This window comes from Equus asinus, chromosome 20 (assembly GCF_041296235.1).
Source record: "Equus asinus isolate D_3611 breed Donkey chromosome 20, EquAss-T2T_v2, whole genome shotgun sequence".
NCBI classification, from domain to species: domain Eukaryota; kingdom Metazoa; phylum Chordata; class Mammalia; order Perissodactyla; family Equidae; genus Equus; species Equus asinus.
The window spans coordinates 53,434,615-53,455,626 of NC_091809.1; the positions used below are offsets into that span (position 1 = coordinate 53,434,615).

General features: G+C 37.2%; 1 protein-coding gene across 4 annotated transcripts in view; it reads right to left on the reverse strand.

The window, feature by feature from the left end:
• The window catches only part of ZC3H12C (zinc finger CCCH-type containing 12C), a 69,081-nt gene that overhangs the window by 36,822 nt on the left and 11,247 nt on the right, over nt 1–21,012 (reverse strand). Inside the window, exon 1 of one of the 4 annotated variants that reach the window (XM_044752239.2) lies at nt 2,840–10,969. The exons of the other annotated variants lie outside the window; for them this stretch is intronic. The gene's annotated coding sequence lies outside the window, so the exon portion shown is untranslated. Of the gene's footprint in view, nt 1–2,839; nt 10,970–21,012 lie in introns of those variants that run through there. 4 annotated transcript variants of the gene reach the window in all.

Sequence of the window (21,012 nt, forward strand, 5' to 3'; positions counted from 1 at the left end):
AATTATTCTTAATTTTCACATTTTTCAAAGAAACAAAACCAGATAGTGTAAAGTTTTTAAACTGAAAATTATCCACACCAAAAAAGTATTTAAACCTTTCTACATCACTTTCAGTCTAACACAAAAAAGTGCTGATGTAAATCTGCTCTGCTATGCAATGTGATTATGTGGCTAAACGATAAAACAGGGAGAAAAAATGGGATCATCTGTTGTTTGCTTTTCATGATATTAAACCTAATAAAACTCATTTGTATACAAATGTATTTAGTGAATATCACACACCTTCAACTTATGATAATTCATATAATTTATATATACTATTTGAATAAAAAGTTTATAATAATTGGGCTACTATGATTTTTAATACTAAAAATAAATATAAGTTTGATCTACCCTACTTTTTAAAAAATTAACATCTAATTTTGTTAGACAAAATAATTTTTCTTTTAAAATATTCTCACTGAACTTTTTTTCACAGTGACAGGCCGCTCTTCATCTTCCAGATTTCATTGGTTACCTCAGAGAAAGTTATCCAATGCCATTTTGTACTAAACAAGCAGGGATTAAATAATTTTTAGTCCCTAGAAATCAACAAGACTAAATATGAAATAGTACAAATAAGAATGAAGAGGTTCAACTACCAGGCATGTACGCCACATATATTTTCTCAATTACATAGTCCAAATTTGAAATAACCTTACTTGTATTGAGCCAAACGGCAAAGATTTGGTTTTTAAAACTTTAACCTCTAGAATATTTCCTTACCCACTTGTAATTAGTAAAAGGTTGCCCTGACTTAATATGGCACATAAGAAAAAAAGAATTTGGCAGTATCTTGAGATCATTCAATAAAAAATTAAGTGCTAGTCTTAAGATTTAAAAACTGATAAAACATTTTCTTTATAGTACTTGTTAATGTAATTCAGTGTGTAAAACTTAACATGGAATTATTATAACAAATCTTAGGACAAAGAATGGTATATGATCTTTATTTTTGTTTATGCCTTAAAAATGATCAATATAATTTTGAAACAGAAAAGATAGCAAAGACTCCAATAACATCATAAAATTTATTACATGGAAGGTAGAAAATAATTTCTCCCTAATTTCTAAACCATTTATTAGACTTTTAAGTTTTGCATAGACTCAGATGCAAATGTATATAAATCTTTAATCAACTATTAACTTTTTTCCTCATTTCATAAAGCAGCAGCATAGACAATGTTTCACACACAAAGTAGGTCAGTGTTTATACTCCCATAGTTATTAAAAAACTCCAATAAATATGGCTTAACTTTAAAGCTTTATATCAGGGATCCATTGTAATTGGCCTTTACATACAATATTCATGAAAACAAAAAGTATTGGGCAAAAATATAATCTGAAACAGATTTCTACATTTACAAACCTATAGATTCTCTCTTGTATTGGAAACCAAAACAATTTTTCTTGCTAAAAGCATAATACGTTAAAAATCCAATAATACTATTTGTTGATAAAGAACTAAATTTTCATGGTAATTTTGTAGATGACGATCAATGGTAACTAATTATATTAACTGGCAAAAACACTTTATGTTAGCTGAAAGCAGGTTTATGATATAATGGCTATTTACTAGAAATTTGTTGCATACACACAAATTCCCCTGTTTAGTGAGCAGATTTTCTAAAAGTTCTCATTAGATGACCTGGATAATCCTTCACCCCAAATCAAGTAAAACAATTTTTTATATTCTAAAGAGCCTCATATTAATCAGGAGTATTAGACCATAAACTTGTTAAATCAACTTATTTGTTTGTAATGTAAAGTTACAATGCCATAAATTGGGTTCTGGTTGTTATCCAAATGGCAATACTATGAGAACAATGAAAATAAAATAATGAATATGTAATAAATACCTACTGCTGTAGTCTCTGTGTATTTAATTACCATTGTATTTCAGTGAGTGCTGTTGTCTGCATCCCTCTAGCCAACAAAGGAAGGATGGCCCTTTGAACAGATTGGTTAATGCTCTGGGGCAACAGATGTCTACTGGAACTGCAGGAGACCAGCAACTGGTGGCCTGCCCATCTTCTGAAAACTTTCAATAGACTTATGCATATGTTCACACAATAGGGCATGTGGTAGAAATGAAAACCTCTTTTTAACCCTTTACGCTCTTTCTTTCCCTCCCAACAGATACATGAAAGTCTTTGTGTCCTCCTCCCTCCCCCATTACAGAACTCTTGAAAGCAGGAGGTCCTGGAATGACACCTTCAATCTAATAACTGAAGCTAACGCAAAGGGAAAAAAAGGCAGGAGAGAAGAAATTAGAAAATACGCATGAATATTGAAACTGCTGACAAAGCAACTGAACGCTTAATCATATTTAAAACGAGCTGTTTCAAACACCTACCCGTATCAATCCATCTCCCCAGGCTAGATTTTTAAGACAATGGAAAAACCTATCAAATCTTACTATCATTTTACAGCACTAGATCTGACAGTGACACCTTAAGAAACATTAAGAATGTGACAAGATAAAAATCTAAACTCATTGTTTATCAAAATATCAGAACATGTTACAACTTATCTTTAAGTACCACGTGATTACATGCCATGCCCTAACACCTCGAAAATGTTCATGAAGCTGAAAGTGCAACTCCAGAATATAAAAATGTAAAAAATCTGCTTCACAGACATAGTTTACAGAAATAATTTTTTCTAATATTTTGGCACTATGTAATAACATGTAGGCTTTCATTTGAGGTGCTTTCTATCCTTTACAAGAGTTCAAATTCATACTCTGAATATTTAGCAAAGTTCACCTTCCGAGGCACCAGGTAGCACAGATACTCACATTAGCAGAAACATACAAAGACACTGGTTTCTGTAGCAGCTTCAGCAGTAACTCCTTAACACAATTTTAGCTGCAGACTTCCAGGCAGGCGAGAAGAACAATGAATGGTTGAGCAGATGGAATGGCAATGTCTTTGCTTAACCTATTACCAAGTGGAATAACAGCCAATCATAGGCCAGAAAGCTCACAATTAGTTGGCCAGGCAGATGCAAGCCAACCTCAGCACTCGGTCAGGTTCGTAGGTTTCTAAGATAAGCAAGTTGATGTCATTCTCCGGGTCTGCCCGGGGCAGCATGTGTATTAACGAGGGGTGTGCGGCAACAATAGGCCATACAAAGCTGACTAGTAGGCAGCTGCTCTTGGAGAGCAGAGTCATTAGGGAGCAGGCTGCCAACAAGAAACACCTGGCTTGGGCAGACTTCAGCTTTTCCTCCTTGTTTTTAATGCAGGAAACAAAGAAACCAATTATATTTTAAAGTCGTAAAAGTTGCATGTTTCCAAAAAGTTGAGGCTATGCTCTAGTCTATTAGCTTTTTGTTTCTGAGAAATAAAGAAAATGAGGTGTGTCGAAGTAGCAATTAACTATTGTACCAATCCCTTTTCTTTAATAAATGAGTTACTGGTGAAATGAGACAGAAGGTTGTAGTAAAACTATTTCCCCAGAAATACTGGAAAGTCTAAAATATTTGTAAGTATTGGTTAATCTGTTGCAAGACGATAAAATGAAAAAAGAGATGATGAAAATAAGATTGCAAAAGAAAGAGGTTCAAGAGCTTACAAACAATTGATTTTAAAAAGTAAGTTCACCTATAGTATAATAAGATAAAACGAGTTTGGTGCAACTTTATGCCAAATGAGTTATCTAAACTGTATATTTGGACAAAAGTATTTAACTTCCACCTAAAATCACCAGAACAGCCCTTCTTCTGTATGTCAGATAGCAGTGCAAATTCTTTTATTATGGATACTAGTTAATTATGTAATTAAGTAAAAGCAAAATCTTTCATTATGTTTCAACACACATGATATTATACCTGTTAAAAGTATTTGTATTTCATAAAATTTGTAAGGTGTGCTACTCAAATTTCAGTTCAGAAATAAGTTAACTTTACAAAGAAGAAATACTATGATATTTTTGAAGGATATAAAGTGTACAAGAATTAGCACCCTCAGGGAAAAGCTTGTTATCCCCGATTTATTCAAAGTCCCAGACTGCAGTATTTACGATGCTATAGACTACTTGCTTTTGACGGCTGCCTAAGTTATATCTTGAGTGGGCCTCTGATTACAAAAAAATTTAATCAAAATTCAAGCACCATCAGGTGTTGTGAGAATATTTCCCTACTAAAGACAAAAAGAAATCTAGAGCTGTTCTACCACTTATGTGATGTCGAACAGAGACACAAGCAAGCATCCCCTTTTCATTCCAATGCAAACTAAAAGAGTGAAGGCAAAAAGCTGCTCTTCAAATACAATTTCCTGATATAGGCTGATTTATGCAAAGCCTAGGCTTTTTCATTATACAATCATGAACTCTAAAAGATATAAAATTTGGTTAAAGCACCCCAAACAATTTAAACTAATCTCTCTTTTCACACACAAATATAGAGACTACTCACAATCAGGATGATTTGTGAAAAAAGTAATATTGGTTGGGACTCTTGGCCATGTCCTTACTGTGCCCACTCAAATGTAAATGAGATCTTCTCTATTTACAAAATAAGAGGCAGATCTACTCTATGGTTACACTTTTTCAGTTGTCTCACCAAAAACATTCCTTATGCCTATTAAAAGCCTAAAAATTATTGTTGTTTCCAAAAAGAAAACGAAAGCATGATATTATAGATCACCATTTGTCTATAGCTATTTTTCCTCAAAAGAGCTTAATATTTTATGAAAGTATGACATTCCAAAAATGTTGGAAAATTTGAAAATCTGTAAAAATATTTTTTTAACTAAATGTAACTATTAGGTTCTGAATGTTAAACTAATTTCTAAAGCAAGTAGTATTCCTTTTTCTGCCAAGAGTTACGGTAATGTTTCTGCAATAGTTAAGCTCATGGTCTAATTCCATAAGCTCATTAAAAATCAAAATAAAGCATCTCTAATATTACAGTTTATTGCAAGTTATAATGTGAATTACGCATAATTCAAATTTTATGTTTTTGGTAAGCATATGAACTTCACAGAAATGAAGAAAGTTCGAATTTATCTTTTTCTATTTCATTTTTTGGTGGGTGGTGGTACTTCCTTTGGAAATTTCATGAGTAAAAGGTATACAACCTTGAAAAGAGTAAGAAATCAAGGCCATTAGGATGGTTAGCAAATGTACTTCTGGTAAAACGGTGTTTCATTAAATAAGATAAAAATGAAAAATACGACCTACATTCATGCAAAGTAGTTACAACCAAACCTAATAAAAGTTAAGCTATGCACTGACTAGAGAGACAGCAAGGTCAATATTTATGAATTTATATGAAAAACTTTTCGCTTTTGTATATAAAAAGGAAACTCTTTAGTATGAATAGACAGTCTTTTCTTTCCCCTTGGGATTTCTTTCTTCTCTTTATCCCTTGCTACTATAGTTACTACTTTATAGCTTTAATTCAGGAGGAGGAGGAATCTTCTCACTAATTCCTGCCACTGTGAACACAAAGAACGAGAGAGAACCCCCCAGGAGCTCGGCAGGGAGCCTGATCTCTAGCACTGGATTAAGCTTTTCTGCAAACAGCAAATAAAGGCAGTGATCTGAAAAAGCTAATCAGATCCCGCTGTGGTATTTAGACTATCTTGGTTGCTAGTATTGGATAATGTTAAGCACATTAAAACATCTGTAGGTGAAAAGATGGCCCTCGCCTGGCTTTCTTGGTCACATGGCCCTGGTCCACTTCCCACTGCAGAGCAAATACAAACAGCTGTCCTGGGCTCTGTTTGGGTCACTGCAGGAAATGACTGAAGACAGTGTGCAGTTATGACAGAAGATAACAAGACAGTGTAGTTGTAGGAGTATACACAAACCTGCCAATGCCAAGGGTGTGTCTAACATTTGAAACTTCAACTCTTTGAGAGGACCTTGCCCGTTTGCTGAGGTATCAATGTGAAACACGTGGGCTTTGACGCTGGTGTGTGGAAACAATTCTCTGTCAGTGGTGATCCAAGGCGACTTCCTGGTACCTTGCTCCTGATATGGATTTGTTCCCTTTTAATATACGATCTCTTTCAATCCTAACAATAACACCATGGAAGTAAGATTATTATATCAAATTTTCCCAGTTGTCTCCCAGAAGTTGAAAGGTTAAAATTTTAACCAAAACCTCTTATTTTAGAGTTTAAAAAAAACAACCCACGAAGAACCTAATTTATACACGTGGTGTAACAGAAGGAAGCAAAAGCAGTGAGGCAGTAACTCTGACCTCTGAGAGTTATCTGAGAGTAAATCTGATGGGCCAGGAGACTTTAAGATATTTCCTTTCCTCGGGCTTAGATTACTTTCGTTTCTTAATTTATCTCCTTCCTTGAATACCCCTAAGTACATCCCTGCCAAAGTAATTTCCAGTGACAGCACTCTTAGGCTTAAAAAAAAAATTCACAGGTCTCTGGTCCTCTGCTTTGTTTTCAAGGGTCTTTCTACAACCTGGGCTCCTACTGGCCCAGTAATCGTATTCCCACTTCACTAAGATGACAGGATGGCGACAGAGGCTGGCACCACCGTCCCTTCAGCGTAAGTGCTCTCTCGCGCTGCCTCACCCACCCACATCACATCCGCTGTTTGAAGCCCAGGGTAAGGGTATTTTTCCCATAAAACCTTCTCGGACTAGTCCAGTTTTTGTTGATTTCCAACTCCTCTGAATTTCTATAACGCGAGTAGTCTGTCCTGCACTATATAGCACATATTTATGAACGAGGCCGGAAGCTTCCTGAGGGCAGAACCATCTAACCTTCCATAATCCACACAGACAAAACCTGTATGGCACACAGGAGTGTGCTGATGCCCAGGAGACATCTGAGTGAAAAAGATGACCAGTAATGAATAGGCTCCTGCCAATTTGAATGCAGGCATTCATATGAACAAAATGCTCCCCTGCTGGCTTTTATTTCTCTTTTGTGACAAGGTGAGCTTATAAAAGATGTCTCAGCTAATCGTATTGTTCCTGTAGCCCAGCTCTGCTACTGGGGCCGCTTTCAACCTTCCAGGCAGCTGTGGGATTGAGGGTGCTCACGCCTCTCTGTGTCATGAGGTGTTTTCCTGCAGTCTTTGCCTTCTCTGACTTCAACTTCCCAACTACAGTGGTATCTCTGGGAGTAACACACTGGCCTCTGCCTCCTCACTTGAGGATGACTCCTCTGATGGGTAAGTCTGGGAAGAGGAATCGTGTAGGCCAAGTCCAGCCCCTTGCTCTGCGCATTTCTCTTTGGGGTCTGCCCAGGTACAGAGAGCACAGAGTGGCTTTGCTCTCCAGCGCTGCCTGAAATGGGTGCTCAAAGCTTTCTAACTGGGGTGTTCAATGATACCAAGCCCTATACGCTGTGCTCGTTAAGTCATGTTCTGCAATAGTTCTATCAAAAAAGAGCTGCTATTTCGATGTCCATCCGCCTGGCTCCTTTGTCTGTTTCTCAGTTGGTTCAAAACTAAGGCAGTAAAAAGGCTCTTTAAACAATATTTAATAATAAAAAGTTTTGTTATAAAGAACTATTAAGGGGAAAAAAGGTGGTAAAAAGACTTACATAAGTTAAACTCTGATCAGACCACTTTCAAAATACATATGAAGGAATAAAGCTTTAAAAAAAGAAAGAAAAAACTCTATAAAAAAGAAGGAACATGATGCTCCTCAAAGTCAAAATTCTTACGATTTGATTATGAAAATCTTGCAGTACCATATCACTAAGAGCAGACAACTCTCAATTCTCTTTAGGGTTCAGAGACAAATACTAAATAAATCTACAAAAACAGTATTTCTTCCCAGTGATCTAAAAACAAAAACCCTTTTCTACAGTCATTTTACATGACAATATAACCCATATCCTAAAACTTCAGATATTTCTCAAGGATTAGCTTCCCATTTAGTATTTAAAAAAAATTCATTCAACAAGTCTTTAAAAAGATGATCTTCAACTTCTATAAAACTCGTAAATACTCAAGGAAAGAGGAATTTTAGAAAAGCTCAGGAAATACAAATAACATCCAAAATGCCGATGTAATAGGTGACTAAAGCCGCCTGCGTGAGGATGAAGGGGAGAGAAAATTTCATGAGGGAAAAAGGGACGGATATGACTTTAAAAGTCGAAAGCACGTGATATCATCTATGTTGACAAAACAGTTATATTAAGTATAATTGAAACTGAAGGAAAGCTGACCAAACGTGTGTAATTTTATGTAAAATTGTAAATTGTCTTGTAAGACATTCTCTGAATTATAACACAAGTGGATGGCAGTTAAACGACACTTTCTCTCTTATAGTAATGATGATATTACAACATCATTATTCAAGCCCGGTCAGAGCTCGGCTCATCTCTTCTTCTGATGCCTCCTCCTTTATGTGCCCCTCCTGTGACTTTCCTCACTTTCCACCTGGTGTGTGCTCATTTAAACGAATCACAGTATCTTCAGGCTGCACATACCTGCTGAAGATGCGTATAGGTCTTGTTCTCTAGGTGTTATATAATTCTACTTAGAAAACTAATTCAAAACTGCTTGACCAAAAGCACTGCTAAAAAGTGAAACTGACTGATCTAGGCTATAAAGAATAATTGTATCAGATAGAATTAAAAGAGGGCTCTCCCATTAGGTCCGTCTGTCCTTACTAACGGTCTAGAAGAAAGCACAATAGTACATTAAATGTAAAGGAACTCAGGAAAAAATAAAACATGGTATACAGCAAATAATGCAAAACGAACCGCAAAGCAACTATGACCCAATAAAAGTTCTTATTAATTCTAAGTTTGATCTAAATGTAAATTCTTATTAACAATCAAGATAGAAAATAGTTCCTCATATATAAACTCATAAAACGAGAAAATGAAATGTTAGAGTGAGTACTTCCCACGGCCCTCACACTGCTGATTTTAAATTACCGCACACTACTGATTTTGGACAACTGTCCTGGCGTGAAAGACACTGAAAAACATTGAAGGGCTAACAAAATGAATGGTTCTATTAGAAAACGCTCAGTGAAATTAGCACAAAAGTTTGTAACAAAATTTTTCTTTATAGAGCTCTATTCATATCAGAGGATGATGTAATAATTTAGACATTGAGAATTCTGCGCATTTAGGACAAGATTCCTTCCAAATACAAATCATCATATACTATAATCAGTTAAATCTAGAATATGAATCATCCTAAACAGCTGCCAACACACTTCGCCGTAACCTCTAACAGGGCAGGGATTCTTGGGTGCCTTTCCTGCTGCGTGTCTAGCACCAGCAGAGCGCCTGGCACTCAAGAGGCACTTGATAAATATGTGCTAAGTAAATGATAGCATTTCAATATCTGGGCCAAAATCTCTTTTCCAGATTTTTTACTTTCCTTCACGTAACCTAGACTGCAGCCAACACAAGCATTTAAAGCAGTGGTTCTCTCAGTTTGGTTGCACACTGGAATCACCTGGGGGGATTTAAAATATCCCGAGGCCAGAATCCCATCCCTGGAGATGTTTTTTTTTTTCGTCTGAAGGAAGCCTGGCCATAGGCCAGGTGATTCTAATGTGTAGCCAAGTTTAGGAACACTGACGTAAAAGTTCTTCTAAAACACCTTTCTCTACAGCTTCACATGTTGAAATCCTAACCATTACTAAGGAAGATTCAGCTAAAAGCCCAACTCTGCCATGAAATCTTTCCTGGAACACTGTTAAAATCATCTTTGGATTATATAAGTTTTGCACAGGGCTGGGCATATGGCTAGGACTTGATAAATGTTTGAGTGGTGAATAATTCTGGGAGCATGAGACATAGTGGAAATGCAATAAATATTTACTGAAAGAATGATGTACAGTTGGTCCTCATTATCCGCGGATTCTGTATGTGCAAATTTGCCTGCTCACTAAAATTTATTTGTAACCCCAAAATTAATACTCTGGGTGCTTTAAAGTCATTCCATGGACCTGTGCATGTGCAGAAGCGAAATACTTGAGTTGCCAGAGGCGCAAATTCCAGTCGAGGCTGAACAAAGTGAGACTTTGCCTCTTGTTTCAGCTCTCAAAGGATCACTAAGTGCTATGTTTTTTCATTTTTGTGCTTTTTGCTGGTGAATTGTATAAATGGCCCCCAAGCCTAGTGCTGAAGTGCTATCTATTGCTCCCAAGTGCCAGAAGACTGATGTGCCTTATGGAGAAAATACGTGTGTTGAGTAAGCTCTGTTGAGGCTTGAGTTATAGTACTGTTGGTCGTGAGCTCAACGTTAATGAATCAACAATATATATTAAATAAGGTGTCTTTAAACAGCTACACACGTCCAACAAGGTTACGTATTGATTGGTCACTGAAAATGTTTTGACCAGAGGTGCCCAGGAACCCAATCCTGTATTTCCTCTAGGAGCAATGATTCAGTATTCACAGCAACTTTACAGAACATAACTACAAGGAAAACCAAGAACTGACTGCAATCTTTCCCTCTCTTCAGAACTCTCAGAGATCTTACCAGCAACTTTTAAGATCAGTTTCATTCAGCAAATGGGTACCTCCTAGGTGGCAGAAGCTGAGAATGCAGCAAGAATAAAGCAAGCCCCCTTCTCTCACCAAGTTTACGGTGTAGTGTGGGGCGGAGAGAAAGAGCATAGAAACAATAAAGACATGTTGGTGGGGCCGGCCCTGTGGCGCAGCGGTTAAGTGCACATGTTCCGCTTCTCAGTGGACCAGGGTTCGCCGGTTCGGATCCCAGGTGCAGACACGGCACCACTTGGCACACCATGCTGTGGTAGGTGTCCCATGTATAAAGTAGAGGAAGATGGGCACAGATATTAGCTCAGGGCCAGTCTTCCTCAGCAATAAGAGGAGGACTGGCAGTAATTAGCTCAGGGCTAATCTTCCTCAAAAAACAAACAAACAGGGGCTGGCCCCGTGGCCGAGTGGTTAAGTTTGCGCGCTCCGCTGTAGGCGGCCCAGTATTTCGTTAGTTCGAATCCTGGGCACGGACATGGCACTGCTCTGATATCAGACCACGCTGAGGCAGCGTCCCACATGCCACAACTAGAAGGACCCACAACGAAGAATACACAACTATGTACCGGGGGGCTTTGGGGAGAAAAAGGAAAAAAATAAAATCTTTAAAACAAACAAACAAACAAACAGACATGTTGGTGATGGTAAATGCTATAAAGAAACTTGGAATCAAGGAGGGCTTCTCTGGTAAGGTGATGTTTGTGCAGATACCTAAATGAAGTGAAAGGAAATGTATAACTGGAGGATGGTGGATTGAGTACAAAGCCCTGAGACGAGGGTGTGTTCCTGGAACGGCAAGGCGGACGGTATGACTGATGGCAAGTGAGCAAGGGCAAGCAAGCAAGTCGGAAGATAAGGTCAGAAAGGTTAGGTCAAGGGAAGCCAGGTCACGTAGAGCTCTGAAGGGCAATGCTTCTCAAACCCTTCACAGCATTTAAATCATATGAGGATCTTGAAGAGATTCTGACTCAGGAAGTCTGGCATGGGGTCTGAGATTCGGCACTTTAACAAGCTCACAGCTGATGCTGTTGACCCATGGACCCTACTTTGAGCAGCAAGGTTGCGGGTCACAATAAGGACCTGGCTTTTATTCTGAGATGGGAAACCTTTGGAGGGTTTTGAGCAGAGGAAGCAATATGACCTATTTTATACTAATTTATAAACTTGGGCTTACTTCCACACTTCTGACTGTGTTCCATTGATCTTTTTCTATTTCTGTGCCTGTACCACATACTAAGAACTGTAGATTCATAATATATTGGGTGCCCTGCATGTGCAAGTCTTCTATCATTAGATTTTCTTCCTCATTTTCATATTTTTATCCTATTTTTGCATGCACATGCTTCCAGATACTTTAAAATTGTTTTGACAAGTTTTAACCAAAAAAGCTGTTGGGAGTCTGATGGAGACTGCTGCAGTAATACTTGCATAAAAAGCACTGCTGATTTATTCTATTAAATTGTTTAATCCAGAACAATTTACTGAAATTTTCTCTTTCAATACAGTTCCTTAGATTTCTTTACAGAGGACTTAGAAATTTCTTATTAATCTTGTCTTAAAACATTTTGCTTTTAGGGGTCCAGCCCAGTGGTGTAATGATTAACTTCGTGCACTCTGCTTCAGAGAGATGGATTCGCAGGTTCAGATCCCAGGCATGGACCTACAGAATGCTTATCAAGCCATGCTGTGGCGGCATCCCACATATAAAATAGAGGAAGATGGGCACAGATGTTAGCGCAGGGACAATCTTCCTCAAAAAAAAAAAAACACTTAAAAAATATTTTGCTTTTGTTCTTGCTGCTGTGAATGGAGGTTTTTCCTTCTATTATAATTTCTGACTAGTTATTGTTGGTGTCTAAAAAATTATTCTTATCCTTGTACATAAAACTTGAGTGAAGCAGGTATCTCAGCGAACTCTTCCTGTTTCTATGAGTGTTTCCCTGAGGCTCTGGGGTTTTCCAGTGATATACAATAATATAAAATTATCAGATTGCCTCTTCCTTACCAATATTTATATTTCTTACCCCATACTTTTGTCTAATTACACTGTAATATTAAATAACAATGGTTATTTTGTGTTGTTCCTGATATTAATGGGAATGCCTCCAGTGTTTTATTGTTAATCATTCTTCTGGTAAGGTTGTACACCAACAAATATATACCTCACCTTGGGCAAATTTGCCTCCCCATGCTTTACTTTCCTTAACTGTAAAAAAAAAAAAGATATAATATGGTTGTTTTGAAATTTAATGAGCTGGTAAATATAAAACATTTGAAACAGTGCCAGGCACGTAGTGAGCACTCAATAAGTGTTAGCTGTACGTAATTACATGTTTATATACATATATACACCACACTATATACAGCCTTTAAAAAATCATTTACAGAAATATGTTTTCCTCCTATATGAAAGATTTAGGGAAAAAAATCAGGAATGTGGATTACATTAAAATGACCACATAATTTTTTTTCCTTTGACTTACTAATATTGTGAATTATAGTATGAGATTGCTTAATACAGAAACATCATTACATTTTGGGAGGATTATGTATACTGATATTTCCCTAAGAATTTTTATATCAATAATCATATGGCTGGCTTGTCATTTTCTTTCACTTACTTGCTTTGCCACATTTGATTACCACTCTTTTGCTGACATTAGCAAAGGGATATGGTTTTCCATCCAAACTTTTTCTCAGTGACAAACCAACTGTCCAGTGTTCCAAAGGGAGCTAGACTAGATGGGGCCACGGGTTCCTAGACAGCACCACTATTTCTAGAGACCTGATTTACTGGTATTCTGAAACGTGTTCCTGAACCCTTACTATAAATCCCAGCCGAGAGTTTACTCCAGCACGGGGTCCACGGAAAAGAAGACGAGCTACAGGAAGATCTTATAATTTATGGATATAAGAACCAACACCATACCGTGTCCTCTCCCAAAAACTAACCAAGAAACCTGGACAAGCTACTTAACTGCTCTCTCAGTTTCTTCAACTATGAAACGGGGATAAAAACACCAACAGCATACGGTTGTTAGAAAAAGTAAAAACAAGTTAACACACATGATCACTTAGAACAGTGCTTGATGCAGAGTAAACGTGAAGTGTTATCTTTAAAAAATTTATACTAAAAGTGAAATTGCAGTACAAAAAAATAGAAAACCTGATTTTCATTATTTTATGTGTTCATTAATATAATTCTAAAAGTTCTCTCTTCATTAGCAGACAGGAAAGAATGTTATGCAGGCAAAGGCTACAACTTTGTCCCGCTAGCTCTTCTCACCACATGTTTACGGAACCAAGAAATCAAATGATTTGGAGTTCAAATGCCCTATGCTATGCCTTTGTTCCTGATCTTACCATATGGATTTTGTTAAATAAATAAAATAATTTAGAAAAATGTTTCTCAGAGGGAAAGAAGAATACCATTTAGTTTGGAAAAGCCAAACAATATCTATCTTTTTTTGGTAAGAAAAAACTACGGAAGATCTAAGGTCAAGGAATACTTTGGCTGGTGAGGATAATTATAAGATAATGTTAGACAGCTGAGTAAGGAACATGAGTATAAAAATGATTGGGAACCAGTGATTTAGAAGAAATACATTGATTTGATAGTGGGTAGGAGTGAAGGGACAAGGAAGAAAATGCAAGTATAAGTAGAAGAAAATATAATAGGCACCTGAAAGTAAGCAAAGATTTTCTTGTAGAAAATGAGAAAGCATTTCTTCAGTTTAATAATACAAATGGTGGGGGCCAGCCCTGTGGCCGAGTGGTTAAGTTCGTGTGCTCTGCTTTGGCAGCCCAGGGTTCGTGGGTTCGGATCCTGGGTGCAGACCTACACACCACTCATCAAGTCATCCTGTGGCGGCATCCCGGCAGAAGAACTAGAGTGACTTGCAACTAAGATATCTAGGATATACAACTATGCAGTGGGGCTTTGGGGAGGGAAAAAAAACTGAGGAAGATTGACAACAGATGTTAACTTAGGGCTACTCTTCCTCAGCAAAAAAGGCATACCTTAAAAAATAATAATAAAAAAATGGTGGATTGTGAAATATTATTTTAAAATAAATGGCTGCAGACAAAGAGCAGCCATCCCCTCCCACCTCTCTCATAATATAACTGCATTAACATTTTAATTTCTAGCGACAATTTTCCTAAAGTAAGAAACTGCTATACTTTTCAGTTAGCTTTCTCCTACCATCTATAAGTTATTAAGTATTGAAAAATTAAAGCCATAATTTTCTCCCTTAAACAACTGTTACTTAAGAAAATCTTTAGAAAAAAAGATTTCTATGACTGAGGAATTTATTTTATCGATAGTTTAAATCATTAAATATAGACTACCTTTGTTCTCAGGGCATTCTTATAGATGTTAGCTAGCTGATGAAATTTTATTTTAAAATCGTGTACAACTAATACATTTTAAAAGTAATACTCTGATGAAAGGCAGGAAGATGGCAGCATGGTCCATGATTACACAATCAAACTAAATGAGGGGTTAAGCCAGTATTGAATGAATTCATATATTCACTCAAGAAACATTTGTCTGAATGCCTATGATGAGAAAGGGATAAAGCTAAGTGAAGAAGATGAGAGAGGGTACAAACAGGAATACAGCGGCAAACCTAAGGAATTATAAAATTTTACTAGGGAAATCAGATAAATGAACATCTACACAATACAGAGTATGTCAAAATTAATGTTGTTAGTAGAGATATATCATAGGGTACAAGAGACAAAGACATTGGCTCAGATTTGAGAAGGTTCTGAGAGGTGATATATAAGCTGATGGCAATGACACATTCTTGTATATACTATGGTCTATGTGTGTGGCAGGAGTAAAATGGGGAGTGGGGCAAAGTAGGGAAAAAAAGGATTTTTTTGCCCAGAGAACAAGAGGATCAAAGGTGCAGAGATGTGAGAGATGATAAAATATACAGAATACTGTGTGGTTAATATCGCTGTAAAAGAGGTTAGAAAGTCAGGATGTGGCTAGTTCTTGGAAAGTCTTGAATGCCTTACTAGAGTTTTAGCTTTGGCACTGGGAAACTACTAAAGGTTTCTGAAAAAGGGAATGGCTATTTCTATCCACATTTTAGAAAGATAATGCAGAACCACTGAAGGTTTCTGAAAATGTGAATGACGTGTTTCTAACTACATTTTAGGATGATCACTCAAACTGTATTAATTTTGAGAGGGCAAGAAACTCAAGGAAGATAAGTTCGGAAGGTATTATAACAGTCCAAGCAGCAGGTGACTGGTGTTTAAGCTTATGCAGAAAAAAAGAGAAACAAATATGAAAAGTTTTTTAAGATAAAGCCAATGGGTCCAGTGAGGATTTGATACTAAAGACAAAAAAGGAAGGAATAATAAAAAGAAAACTGATGACATCAAATGATACAAGTACACTGCAGAACGACTAAGAAGAGCGTATTGGGTAAAGGCTATTAGTGGCCACGGAAGGAGCTACTGCCGTGAGATGACGAGAGCGGAATGAACAGGCGGCTGCTCTGCACCAAGGTTTTGTGCCCCAGCTCCCGCTCTCAGTCTAATGAAGTCTACAGACCTCTTGTCAAAATAATGCTTTTAAATGCATAAAATAAAAACATACATTGCATCACAAAGAAGCCAATTATATTAAAACACAGTCATCAAAGTATGTAAAAACTGTGATACAGTGAAATAGATGCCTGTTTATTAACAGAGTGAAATAAAAAGATGTACCAGCAGAGCTAATAACTACCATAATTCTGAAGTAGTTAAAAGTGAAAATATTTAACTATTTACTTCAACTGTGACAGGGAAATATTTATGATTTCTTTGGGTGATAAAGTCATATATACTGTTTTTAACATTAGGTTTGTGGCTTAGATGCATAATTGAGGGAAATGCTAAATTTCAGTTAGAGGATATGAATATAAAGATGTATATTTTTTCCCAACCAACATCACAGAATGCGCAGATTCTATGCATGGACCCTTTAGGGAACCACAGAGCGTAGGTTAAAAACTCCAGTTGGGAAGTAAGCATGTACTGAAGAAGAGATGATAGCATATGTACTCTTTTAGTAAGTTTGGCAGGAAAGGAATAAGACATAGAAAGATATTTTGGGGGGTGGTAGGGAAGGATAAGTTCTTTTTCTTTTCTTTATTTTAAGAACTTTAAACTAGGAAAATGGATTCAGTGGGGCAGGAGAGAAAAAAGGTATGCATATCTGTGTATGAATGAATGAGAATAACAAGAAAACAATAACTTAGAGGAAAGAAAGAAGGATGAGCAGTGAAGTGGGAAAACCACAGACTTGGTTCGGTTGGGCAAATGTTGGTTCTCCTTTATCCTGTAATTCTGTTAAAACTGACCAGCCTGTACCCTCAGCTCTGCAGCCCTTCCTGGCCTCCGCAAGACCCAGCGGGCCAGGATGACCAGGGTGCAGAGTGAAAGATGAGGAGAAGGACCTCTGGCAGGAACAGCCAGTCCTCAGGAGCAAGAGCTTCATTTTTGCTACTCTTCTGCCTCCTTTACTAACACATCTTCAGTCTTCTTTACTGATTCTCAAGATATCTAGAGGCTTAATGCTGCCGTGGGGCAGTCTGAATACTCCCATCCTACTTGCCCCTTCCTCTCTATCTCTCACCAAAAATCAAAACTCCAAAAGAAAGATCAGTGAGGGTACTGGGATGCTTACATGATTAAAGCAATTACTAAACATTCAGTGTGAAGGATTCGTGAGGAAGGAGCATAAGTGCAATGGATATTATAAGGATAGCTTGTTAAACCAAATGACTGTGAAGACAAAAAGATTGACGGGGCCGGCCCTGTGGCCTAGTGGTTAACTTCAGCGTGCTCTGCTTCAGCAGCCCTGGTTTTGTCCCCATGTGCAGACCTACACCACTTGTCAGTGGCCACGCTGTGGCGGCAACCCACATACAAAAAATGGAGGAAGGTTGGCACAGATGTTAGCTCAGTGCCAATCTTCCTCAGCAAAAAAAAAAAAAAAAAAAAAAGATGAAAGACTGTTAAATATAAGAATCTTAGCATACTCCTGCTCTCTGGACCTCCTTCCTTCTCCCTGCACCTTTCCTCCTCCGGGGCTGTGTATGTTACTACTACTACTACGTGCATGGATAGAAGAGGGTGCAGGGAGGATAACATCAGCTTACCCCATTTCTCTCTCTTGCAAGAGTTTCTTTTTTCCTTTTTTAGTGATTTTTTTTTAAAGATTTTATTTTTTCCTTTGTCTCCCCAAAGCCCCCCGGTACATAGTTGTATATTCTTAGTTGTGGGTCCCGCGAACTTAACCACTCGGCCACGGGGCCGGCCCTTGCGAGAGTTTCTTAACCCATTGGGTTTGGCAAACAAAAAGCTCCTTTTTGGGAAGCAAATTTTTGGCAATTAAACAAATTAATCAGTCTTCAGAACCAGTATTTCTAAAATAAGTAACTGACCATTTTATCTCCTAATTCTGATTATCTTTTTATGAGATAACATAAAATGTTGAGTAAGAAGCTATCATACATTGAGAAGAAAATTATTTCAGGATTTTGATGAAATGTAAATCCATGCTGAACCGTCCAGCTTATATTAGTTGTTTATCGCAAATAAGAACCCAATCTATTAAAATGCACATAAAACTTAAGCACTCATTTGCGTTCAAAGTGGGAAATAAACATTTATGATCTACCTGCTATTCTGAGGAATGCTTGGGCCCAAGACTCAGCACCTGGGAGCACACTTGCCAACCTGGCACTCTGGCTTCTGGCTGTCACTCAGGAGTTCCAAAGTGCTTTCTCCACCTGCCACGTCTTCACTCAGGTGCCATCACAGCATGGGATGGTCGTGAAGCTAAGGTGCAGCTGCCAACCTGGCACAGGCTTCCCAGCCACCCGGGCCAGCAGTAAAATCTCCTACCTCAACCAAACTCACAAAATAAATTTTGTGAAACTGTTTCTTATAAGCTGATTCCTGATGCTTTTTCAAAAATCATACTTTAAACATATACTACCTTTAATCTAGTCTCTCAGTACAGAAAACCTTTCTAATTTGTGGATCAGGATACGATTCAAAGGCTAGCTGCCTCTTGTTCCCTGCTGACATTCTTATTCAAAAGGGAGGATTTAAAGCTGTTAGGACCAATCACAGGCTCTCTCTTTAATGTAATCAGAAGACTTGAAAGCACACTGAAAAGCAGGGAACTTAATGGGAAATCAAAGGGCAGTGATTTGAAGCATTTTGATTTTCTTCAAAAAAAAAGTAATTTGTTAATTTTCGTAGTTACAGGAATCACTAGAATTGCCCCCACTCTCCATTTTCAGGAATGTGGAGTAATTTCTATAATTCTGATATTCCTCTTGGCCAGTTTATTCATCCCATCCATAAACAGGTCAGGAAAGAAGAGTTAATTTTTATTTGCAAAGCTTTCTAATTTTGGGGGTGAGAGTGGGGAGTATTCAAAGATGCTCCCTGAAACACGGTAAACTGGTAAAGAGCATGGTCAGGGCCATGGAGAAACCACAGCTGCTGGCTCAGCTTCCAACCCCCAGGAAATCCTGGAAAACACACAGAAGGGCGCACCCCAGGGCCAAGAGGTATGGAGATCCACAAGCAGAGAATCCCTGTTCAAGGAACTCAAATACTTTTAAAACAAATAGGGAAATCAGCTTATTTTGAAAGCTACACCATCCTATCCTTACACAAAGATGACAAAAAGCCCTGACAATCCAAACCATTAGATCTACTTCTCCTCTCCACAGGCCTTAAATGATGATGATGGCACAACTGTAGTGTACAGAGGTATTTAAACAATAGCAGCAATCACAATGGCCCTTATCTCAAGAGTTCACATAAGAATTCACTATGGGCTGCCTGACTTCAAAATTGAGACAGAGACAGACATTTGCGCTAAAGCAACTTTTTCAAGGCACTTAGGAAAAACTCAAACCTAGAGAATGGAAATATACTCTGATATACATAAAAGTGAAAATTTAGCAGCAGATAGCCCAAAACCAATTTTAAAAATGCAGTATCTGTACATTAAAACTCTTCCAAATAACTCTGTAGTTAAAGACAAATAAAAAACAAAATTAAGGTCATTTAGAAATGGATGACAATAAAATTATAACCTATGGGATGTGGCCAAACTGATACTCAAAGAAAAATCAATGTGTAAATGTATTCAATAATAAAACAAGAAATTAAAAAAATGAAACATTTAAATCGGAAAGATTAAAATGAGCAAACAAACCAAAATTAAGGTGGACAAAGGAATAAAATTCAAAGTAGAAATAAACAAACTAGGCATCAAAAAAGAAACAAAGTAGAACTGGTTAATAAAATGGAGAGCTGGTTCTAAATGATGAGTGAATAAATGAATGAGTGAATAACCTAAATATGTGACCAAGAGGTCAGGAACTCTACAAATATGTAACGTTATAATGTAATGTTCAATGGGAGGGATTCTTTGCCAATAAATTCTTTATGCCAATAAATTAAGAATCCATAATCAAAGCTGACTTAAGAAAAGGTTGCAAGTGTGAATAACCATTTAAAAAATAAAAACTCTGTTAAAGATTTATACCCTCTATTCCACTCCTGACAAAGGATGCTCTACCTATAGGTTCTATGGGTATATTGCAGCAAAACCTCAAAGCATCCAGCAACTCCTTTGTTACTTAGATTATTCTAGGGCACTGAAGAAAAGGGAAAGCATCTCAACTGGTTTATGAGGCTACCATAATTCTGATGACAAAACCCAACAAAGATAGCACCAAAGCTAACCAAATATATGTATAATCTTACTTATACTACACACAAAAGTTCTAACTATAAAAAAGGTAAATTATGTAGTATATTCAAATTATAATTACACACATTAACTGGGTAGATTTTATTCTATGATAATAGATTTTTCTAATATTGAACAACGTTGTTAAATCAATTCATTACATGTATTGATAAGAAGCTCTTGCACTGGATTGGGTGTGGAAGATGAGAGAGGGACATGAGAAACCAAGAACTTCTAGATTTTTGGTTTGAGCAGCTGAGAAGAAGGTAGTGGCACTTACTGAAGTGGGGAAGACATGGAAAGGAACAGACATAGAAGGAGAAAAATTCTGTTTTAGATAATTTTTATTTCAGATACCAATAGCTATCCAAGTGAAGCTGTCCCAAGACAGCTGGGTAAAAAATTTCAGGATTGGAGACATAAATCTGGTACTTAGCATGTGGATGCTATTTAAAAATATAGTATTGGAAGGATGGAAGACCATAGAAAAAAGTAGACTCCAGGACCAAAATTTCAGTAAGCTAATGATAGAAAGACACTACCTAGATTTGTGAATACCATACTTTCATGTAGTATGTTTCTATACTTAAATCATTTTGTTAAACATGCTAAATTAGGACTTCAGCACAAACACAATTTAATAAAAACCTCATGATATCACAAGGTGGTTTTCCTGCTAGCCTCAAAACTTCAGTTTCAGTAGTACTGTCATTCTGGATATTTGTAAATT